The 10000-nt window shown below is 49.0% G+C and overlaps 1 protein-coding gene across 1 annotated transcript in view; it reads left to right on the forward strand.

The window, feature by feature from the left end:
* Positions 1–6019: 6019 nt before the first annotated feature.
* Positions 6020–10000, forward strand: part of jade2 (jade family PHD finger 2) — a 112161-nt gene continuing 108180 nt past the window's right edge. The window contains exon 1 of the mRNA XM_034550433.1: positions 6020–6212. The gene's annotated coding sequence lies outside the window, so the exon portion shown is untranslated. The remainder of the gene's footprint in view (positions 6213–10000) is intronic.

The following is a 10000-nucleotide window of genomic DNA, read 5'->3' on the forward strand; positions in this document are numbered from 1 at the left end:
TATATATATATATATATATATATATAACAACAGCCCCATTATGTTTATGGCTTCGCTCCCCCTGAAACACACACTGATGCTGAAATAATACGCTGAGTCAGCTAATGTCTGCTTACTCAGGAGAAAGCTGTGATTGGGAAACGGCAGACAACAGGTAGGCCTTTCAGCCGGCATCCTCAGGGGGGGGGGGGAGTAATGTGCAAGTCAGGATTTGGCATTGAGTGCAGCGTCAACTATGAATGAACTCCTCCAAGAGCCGCGAGGCACTTTGATTTATTTCACTCAATGTCATGCTTTTTACACTCTTGCTTAAATAATTTTTATTTCGCCCCAAAAGATGTGTCACAAACTCCGGCATCATATTTTGGGCTTGCAGCTAGTACTCAGCAGCTAGTACTCAGCAGCTAGTACTCAGCAGCTAGTACTCAGCAGCTCGTACTCAGCAGCTAGTACTCAGCAGATAGTACTCAGCAGCTAGTACTCAGCAGATAGTACTCAGCATCTGCTCGCAGCTAGTACTCAGAAGCAGTTGAGTACCTCGCAGCTAGTACTCATTTAACAGCTGAGTACCTCGTAGCTAGTACTCAGCAGCTAGTACTCAACATCTGCTCGCAGCTAGTACTCATTACCAGCTGAGTACCTCGTAGCTAGTACTCAGCAGCTAGTACTCAGCATGTGCTCGCAGCTAGTACTCAGCAGCAGTTGAGTACCTCACAGCTAGTACTCAGCAGCAGCATATACAACGCCTTCAAGCCGATTGCATGCATACATGGCCTTTTGGTTTTGAGTTTGAATCCAGTGGGATTACAGCTCATTGGTGTCCAAGGTATGAGGTTGAATGGTGTGTCATTTGTGTATCTTTTTTTTCAAATCAACGTTTATTGCCATGAGATGTGCACAGCGCACGCATTGAAAATACACTCTGCATTTACCCGTACTCGTGTATTAGGGTCCGTGTTCTATCTCAGACCAAGAAAAACAACAGGAAATGCCTCAAAACAATGTCTTTTTTTGTTGTTGTTGGGGAAGAAAACTTAAACCAAACTTAAACTAAACTTAAACTAAACTTAACCAAACTTAAACTAAACTCAACCAAACTTGAAGCTGGAACGAGGCTTCTGCTGAGACGACACATCGAGACAGTTAAAACAAACAAAATCATCACATAACACTTCCTGTTCTGTACTTTCTATTCTTCCTGTTTGTGTTATTTCCTGTTTGCGCCCACTCTCATGGCAGATTATCATTTTGATCATTTACTTTGTGTGAGCTATACAAAGTGAGCAAAGCGAGGCCACGGTCTAACGTTGTAAAGACTGATGTGTTAATGAACATAAATAACAGCCTGATGTCCACTGTAAAGAAGTCCATTATGAAAGCAGATGCACAAATGAACATTAATTGAATTCATGACAATGTACTTCTCTGTTCTCGCTCAACTTCGCAGGTTCTTTTATCATATTTTGTCCGACAGCGCCGCTGAATATCATCTTCCTCGAGCGCTGAAAGGTGCACACTGGCTTCCATTCACCGGCGGGGAGAAATATGACACCCCGAGGTGCACGCTGTCTTCTTTTTATGGGGACATTTTCCTGCATGAATGGATGCGCTGCATGCGCGGTGCAGCCCGTACGTGGCCGCGTGGGGATCCATCCCTCCGCACAGGACCGGGGGCAGCCGGGCATTTTATTGGTGAAACAAAAATAGGAATGAATGTTTGACTCCTCCCCCTTTTTTTAAAAACAGTCACAGAAGGTTAATTGTTAATTCAGAAATACAAACCTTCGGTTGCAACGTCACAGCCTCCACGTGCGTGATCAATAACGTCCCCACAGAAGAGAGTGATACAAGTAGCCCTCCAGCCTGGGACCCAGACTACTTCAAACCAGGGACATGGAGGTCTTCCAGGTCCTGAATCCTGATTCCTGACCCATTTGTTCAAAGAAAAGAGGATATCTACCCGTCTGTTGGCCTCAGTGGAGCTCACGTGGATGTTCGGGGCCACGATCCGGTGCACGGACCTCCTCGCCCCCCAAACAGCGGCCTCTGGGCGAACGCGGTCATCTCTAAGCTCACATATTGATCCTATTTCCTGGAACTTGTGGTTGTGGAAATCAAATGCAACTCATGTCATGGAAAAATAGAGTAATGTTGGCCGTGTGTGTGTGTGTGTGTGTGTGGGGGGGGGGGGGGGGGGGGGGGGGCACACTGGGACGCTGGTGTTGATTTGAATGTGTGCCAGAGAAATATCTCCTCCTCCGTGTCCTTCAACGCCTCATTTCACTTTGCAAATCAGCTTCTCTCTCTCTCTCTGAGTGACACCTGATACACCTGATGTGAGCATTTGGAGCACCACGACGTTCTCGGTTCTGCATCTTTGTTACGAGTTGAATCGTCGCCCCTTTAATGTTCATCTGAATTGACCCCTCATGGCCCCCTTCTGGCCCCGCTTGCCCCCTCATTGCCCCTCATAGCCCGATCCTGCCTCCTCCTGCCCCCTCTTGGCCCATCTTGCCTCCTCCTGCCCCCCCTTGGCCCCTCTTGGCCCCTCATAGCCCGATCCTGGCCCCTCTTGCCCCCTCTTGCCCCCTCTTGGCCCCTCTTGGCCCCCTCCTGCCCCCTCTTGCCCCCTCTTGCCTCCTCTTGCCCCCTCTTGCCCCCTCTTGGCCCCTCATGGCCCCTCATGGCCCCTCCTGCCCCCTCTTGCCTCATCCTGCCCCCTCTTGCCTCATCCTGCCCCCTCTTGGCCCCTCATGGCCCCTCGTGCCCCCTCTTGACCCCTCATGGCCCCTCCTGCCCTCTCTTGCCCCCTCGTGCCCCCTTCTGGTCCCTCCTGGTCCCTCATGCCCTCTCGTGCCGCCTCCTGCCCCCTCGTGCCCCCTTCTGGTCCCTCCTGGTCCCTCCTGCCCCCTCATGGCCCCTCCTGCCCCCTCTTGCCTCCTCTTGCCTCCTCGTGCCCCCTTCTGGTCCCTCCTGCCCCCTCTTGCCTCCTCTTGCCTCCTATTGCCCCCTCATGGCCCCTCCTGCCCCCTCTTGCCCCCTCTTGCCCCCTCTTGGCCCCTCTTGGCCCCCTCATGCCCCCTCTTGCCTCATCCTGCCCCCTCTTGCCTCATCCTGCCTCCTCTTGCCTCCTCTTGCCTCATCCTGCCCCCTCTTGCCTCCTCTTGCCTCCTCTTGCCTCCTCTTGGCCCCTCATGGCCCTTCATGGCCCCTCTTGACCCCTCTTGACCCCTCATGGCCCCTCCTGCCCTCTCTTGCCTCCTCCTGCCCCCTCGTGCCCCCTCTTGCCTCCTCTTGCCTCATCCTGCCCCCTCATGCCCCCTCTTGCCTCATCCTGCCCCCTCATGCCCCCTCTTGCCTCATCCTGCCCCCTCTTGCCCCCTCTTGCCTCCTCTTGCCTCCTCTTGCCTCATCCTGCCCCCTCTTGCCTCCTCTTGCCTCCTCTTGCCCCCTCTTGCCCCCTCTTGCCCCCTCTTGCCTCCTCTTGCCTCCTCTTGCCTCCTCTTGGCCCCTCATGGCCCTTCATGGCCCCTCTTGACCCCTCTTGACCCCTCATGGCCCCTCCTGCCCTCTCTTGCCTCCTCCTGCCCCCTCGTGCCCCCTCTTGCCTCCTCTTGCCTCCTCTTGCCTCATCCTGCCCCCTCATGCCCCCTCCTGCCCCCTCTTGCCCCCTCTTGCCTCCTCTTGCCTCCTCTTGCCTCCTCTTGGCCCCTCATGGCCCTTCATGGCCCCTCTTGACCCCTCTTGACCCCTCATGGCCCCTCCTGCCCTCTCTTGCCTCCTCCTGCCCCCTCGTGCCCCCTTCTGGTCCCTCCTGGTCCCTCCTGCAAGAGAATGTGAAGGAAGGTAATTTACCGATCAATAGCGATATTATCGCTTACAGGAAAGTTCGCTTTGAGCTGCAGATTATTCTGACAGCACGTTGAGAAACGACTACAATAAATATAAAATACAGGTGGATGAAGTTCAAATGTAAAAAGTGCTGTGAGTAGCGAGTTGTGGACGAGACACAAAAAGTCTGTAAATTATTTATTTATTAAGACGTTACTGTAATATTTCACAATAAACAACATTATTATTACAACACAGGTGTTTGTATTTCATTATTTCACTTTTTATTTGTGCAATTTACTTGATATTTAATTCTAACTAATATACACTTTAAAACATGATAAGATATATTTCTTGGGGAAAACCTTAAAAATAAGTTGTATAAAACGCATATATTTCTTAAAATGATTAACTTTTTTATTTTTGCAATTCACTTGACATTTAATTCTAAAACTAGATGTATGATATATCTTATGGGGGAAACCTTTTAAAAAAGTTGTATAAAATGCAGATATTTCTTAAAATGAATTCACTTTTTTTTATTTGTGCAATTTAATTCTAACTAATATACATTTTAAAACATGATATATGATATATTTCTTGGGGAAAACCTTAAAAATAAGTTGTATAAAATGCAAATATTTCTCAAATTAATTAACTTTTTTATTTTTGCAATTTACTTGACATTTAATTCTAACTCATTTACATTTTAAAACTAGATATATGACATCTTTTGGGGGAAACCTTTAAACAAAACTTTAAATAAAATGCAGATATCTCTTAAAATGAATTCACTTTTTTTTATTTGTGCAATTTAATTCTAACTAATATACATTTTAAAACATGATAAATGATATTTTTTGGGGAAAACCTTAAAAAAAGTTGTATAATATGCATATAGTATTTTAATAAATAACTTTTTTATATGTGCAATTCACTTGACATTTAATTCTAAAACTAGATGTATGATATATCTTTTGGGGGAAACCTTTTAAAAAAGTTGTATAAAATGCAGATATTTCTTAATATGAATTCACTTTTTTTTATTTGTGCAATTTAATTCTAACTAATATACATTTTAAAACATGATAAATGATATTTTTTGGGGAAAACCTTAAAAAAAGTTGTATAATATGCATATAGTATTTTAATAAATAACTTTTTTATATGTGCAATTCACTTGACATTTAATTCTAATAGCATGCATTTGAAGACATTATATATATATATATATATATGTATTGTATGTGTTGCTCGTGCTCTCCTCTCCGAGGCGCAGTGCTCGTGCGTCCCGGAGGAGGAAGTGCGTTCTGCGGGCTCGTGAGCCGAAAGTACGCCATAAATATGGCGCCAAAAGAGTTTTCAAGCTGATGCAGAGAGGTTGTTTGTCCCTGCGTGTTGTTGTTGTTGTTGTTGTTGTTGTTGTCTTTTCTTCCCGGTGGGGGGGGGGCAGGACATTGAAAGACGAGACCCGCCTGTGCATTTTGGGTGTGCGTGCACGTCCGCCGGCAAGAGGAGAGGAAGCGAGGCGGCGCGTGAACACGGGAGAGCTGCGGGTTTGATTCCCGGAGGACGTTGAGCAAACCGACCGGCTCGCGACCGGATTCTGACTCACGGTTTGGAAATAAAACATCTTTTTCTTTAAAAAATATTTTTGTTATATATCACCCTCCTCCTCCTCCTCCTCCTCCTCCTCCTCCTCCTCCTCCTCCTCCTCCTCCTCCTCCTCTCCGCCTCCCCGCCCCCCTTTTTATTTTTCCTCGCGTTCCGCTGGCACCGGAGAGGAAAACATCGTCGGATTAAAACGCACATTTTGGACTCCCACGTTTGGATTTGGGTTTTTTTTTTTCTCCAATATTTTTATTATTTTTTTGCAAAATGCGACATGCTTTCCTGTGAGCGGTGTGTGGTGCGCACCTCGCAGCCAGCGACACCGTGAGCAGCAGCAGGACCAGCGGCGGACACCAGCAGCACCAGCACACTGTGCTTGTCCGGCTTGTTGTTGTTGTTGTTGTTGTTGTTGTTGACGACTTGTTAAAAAAAGGCTGCAACTCCGTCCGGCTGCCACTTTGGGATTGTGTTTTTATTCCGGGTTTGGGCTCGGCGTCCGGGTCTTCGAAGAGCCGACGCGCTGTCAACGCGCGCGGGGGAGGGAGGAGGAGGAGGGGGAGGAGGGAGGAGGGGGGGGAGGGAGGGGACGGTCCTGTCACCCAAACGTGGAAGCCGGAGTCTGGGGCTGTTTGGCAGCGCCGCGTAGCCGCCTGCCGGGGCACAGAGTGGGCACGCTGAACTACGGAACCCTCCTCCGGAGGACTACATGTGCCGGGCTCCCGATGGTCCCCTGATCCCCGGGACCGTGGACGAAGCTGACCGCGATCAAGGTAAACCCCAAAACTACCGGAACGTGCGTGCGGGATGCGCGCACTGAAACGTGCTGCGGGACCACCGGAGCCCCGGTGCTAGGCTAGCAGCGGGGCTCCGGTACGCACTTCCCGAGCAGCGGCCCGCGGGGCGCCCCGGCGGTGCACGCGCGGGTCAAGACGGATACAAAACGGTGTCGTGTGTGTGTGTGTGTGTGTGTGTGTGTGCGCGCGCGCAGCGAGTGACCGCCCGGAGCCGAGTGCACACGCACGGGGAGAGGAAACGATATCCGAGGTAAACTTGGCTGCGCGGACTGAACGTGAACGCGCCCCCGCTGGGAATCAAGTGCGCGAGCGGGGCACTTGGAGAGAGTCCAAGTGGTTCTGATTATACACTTATTCATTTTGCGCGTAATTGCGGCAAATAAGAGGCCGTTTGCGTCGGCGCGCACGGCGAGGAATGTGAGTTGTAACTTGCAGGCGAATTTGAAAAAAGCCGGAACACGCGCACACGAACGAGCACACACACACGTGTATTGGCGTGTATAGGACGTGAAGTTGTGTGCACGTTGCCTGGTGCAGCAGCGTGGAGGCACACGCACAGTCCCTGGAGGATGTGCAGGTTCCTTCACTCATTAAAAAAAAAAAAAAAGAAAAGAAAAGGAGAGTTTGTGTGTGTGTGTGTGTGTGTGTGTGGAGGAGGGGGGCGGCAGCTCTGCTTTTAGGAAGGCTGAGCATGCAACCACACACACACACACACACACACACGTCAAGGAACTAGAGCAACTCCTCTCTGCCTTCTTCACCCTCTCCTCCTCCAGATCTATCTGGCTTTAGAGGAGGGGGGCTGGGTGTGTGTGGTGTGTGTGTGTGTGTGTGTGGGGGGGGGGGGGGGGGGCTGTTGTTTACCTCCTACAGAGCTCTGTCTGTACCTGGGTTGGTTGGATGCCTTCTTACCTGTTTAGGAAACAAACCAGAGAGGACCAGTCAGGTGAGGGGGTGTAAGTGGGGCGTAGGGGTCAGGGGTCAGGGGTTAGGGGTTAGAGAGGCCACCGACTTTGTTAGCGCATCAACACGCAGGCTATAAAGATAACATTTTGTTTATTATTGTTTTAAAAAGCATCTTTTGATTGCTGAACCGGCTGCAGCCTTCAATCAATCAACTCAAACCGTCTGTGGGCTTGTTAAACGCTCCCAGTGGTGACAGCAGCCCCTCCCCCCTCTTCCCATCATCACACACACACACACACACACACACACACACACACACACACACACACACACACACACACACACACACACACACACACACACACACACAGACAGAACCCTCCTGCTGGGTATGAAACCGGAGATGAGTCATGGTGTGTGGGGGCATAACAGCTCTCTCTCTCTCTCTCTCTCTCTCTCTCTCTCTCTCTCTCTCTCTCTCTCTCTCTCTCTCTCTCTCTTTCATACCTCTTCCTGATGCAGTGCTATCTTGTTTTCACCCCCCCCCTCTTCCTCCCTCGAGGCTCTCTCTCTTAGAGACAACGGTTGTTTACAAGGCGAGTGAACAGGGAGGAGAGCTGTTTTCATCCCCCCCTCCTCTCCGACTTTCAAATCCTTCATTCGTCATCCATCACGTTTCCTTTTCATCCCTCTGTTCCATCCAACCTCTGTTTTTGTTTACTCCTCATCCCCTCATCCTCTCATCCCCTCATCCATCCATCAAGCAGCCCATCTTTCTCCTCATCATTATCGCCTGTGTGTGTGTGTGTGTGTGTGTGTGTGTGTGCAACCCTGTGTGTCATAATGTACATTATGTCACCTTTTTCAGCCTCATGTGTGTACATGTGTGTGTGTGTGTGTGTGTGTGTGTGTGTGTGGGGGGTGGAGGGTAGCGTAGCGTGTATTTGTGTCGGCTGCGTTAAGCGCTGAGCTGGGATTGGCTGGAAAAGGGGGTAAGGACCCCCACGTGGTGCGTTGTATCGCATCAGCTGCTACGTAGTGAGGAAGAGGAAGAGGAAGAGGAGTGCTCATGAATGGGGCCGCTGACGTCACGTAAACTGTACCTTCGATCCCTCACACACACACACACACACACACACACACACACACACACACCCACACCCACACACCCCTACCATGTGCACATACATATATATTTTTTTTACACACATTGCTCAAGAAGGCTGCAGGGCAAGTGTGTGTGTGTGTGTGTGTGTGTGACCAGCTCTCTGCTTACTAGCTTACTAATTAACCAGCCTGTTGGCCACAAGTGTGTGTGTGTGTGTGTGTGTGTGTGTGTGTGTGTGTGTGTGTGTGTGTGTGTGTGTGTGTGTGTGTGTGTATTTCCATGCTTCCAGTCGAGAACAGACCGATATTGGATTTTACGATGTTGATACTGAGGAATATAAATGAAATCTTTTGGTGATTTATTGTCGACTTTCTCGATAATTTGATAGTAAAACTTGGGAATATCTTTTTTTTTTTTATACTTTTGTTCAGCAAACTTAAGCCACTGCACACACACACACACACACACACACACACACACACACACACACACACACACACACACACACACACACACAAACAAACATGTGAACATAAGCAGCATGAAACCAGTCACGTGGTGGATTGAAGGCTTGTGTTTGTGTGTGTGTGTGTGTGTTGACAGTGTGTGCTCTCAGTGGACAACCTCATTAGTGTGTGTGTGTGTGTGAATGCTAACCTGCTGTTCTGTGGGCAGGACATGACGTCAGACTTCAAAGGGGCTTTAATTATTATTATTATTTCTTTGCCGTGTCGTCGACACACCTGAACACACATCGCTGGCGAGGAAGAAGAACGGTACGCGCGTATATAAATATATATTATATATTAAGTCCCTCGCCGTTCGGCCCAGCAGATGTTTTTTCAGATGAAATCAATGATCCATTTCAACGTTGTTTCCTTAATATTTAACAGTATGTCAAACCTCCATTTTGCAAGATGGAAAGAAGCTTCTGACTCACAGATTGAATTTAAGATTGAATTAAAGTGAATAGAAAAGAAGGAAAATATGAAGTAAAGTAGGAGAGTTTAAAAAAAAAAAAAAAAAGTATGAGGGGGAAAAAGTTTTTAGAGAATAAGTAAAAGAGACAAATGAGAAGACGAGGAAGGAGAAGCCAGCAGAGAGGGGTCAGGAGGAGGAGGAGGAGGAGGAGGAGGGAGGAGGGAGGAGGGAGGAGGAGGTAGATAAACAGGGAGGTGGTATAGTCGGGGTTGCGGGGAGTGAAGGGCATCTCTCCGTCCTTTTCATCCCTCCCTTCGCTCCGTTCCAGGAGCTAATGAACTCCTGATCAAAACCTCCATCCCTCTCTCTCTCTCTCGCCCTCCCTCCCACCTGTCCTCCCCTCTTTCTTTTTTCTCACTCTCTCCTCCTGGCATTTCTTCTTGGCAGGAGCCCCCGAGCTCGCTGGCTCCGACTCACCTCCTTCATTGTTTGTCAGCAGATTTCAGGAGACGGAGCGAGAGGCTTAGTTAGAACATAATTTGGACCTCAGCCTTCTTTTTTTCCCATATCTTCTCCCCCTCTCTCTCTCTCTCTCTCCCTCTCTCTCTCTCTCCTTCTCCTCTATCCTACCACCCTTCACTCCCATGATGCAGCGGTGGCAGCGTCAGTAAATATAGTGTCAATGTTCTGGTGGCTGGAGCCAGCGAGGAGATGAAGGGAATCTATTTGATTTCTGTGTGTGTGTGTGTGTGAGATTACACAGATTGTGTGTGTGTGTGTGTGTGTTGGTTAGGACACAGAGTTTCTTCCTTAATTCCGTTCATTTCCT

This window comes from Cyclopterus lumpus, chromosome 14 (genome assembly GCF_009769545.1).
Source record: "Cyclopterus lumpus isolate fCycLum1 chromosome 14, fCycLum1.pri, whole genome shotgun sequence".
In the NCBI taxonomy this organism is placed as follows: Eukaryota; Metazoa; Chordata; class Actinopteri; order Perciformes; family Cyclopteridae; genus Cyclopterus; species Cyclopterus lumpus.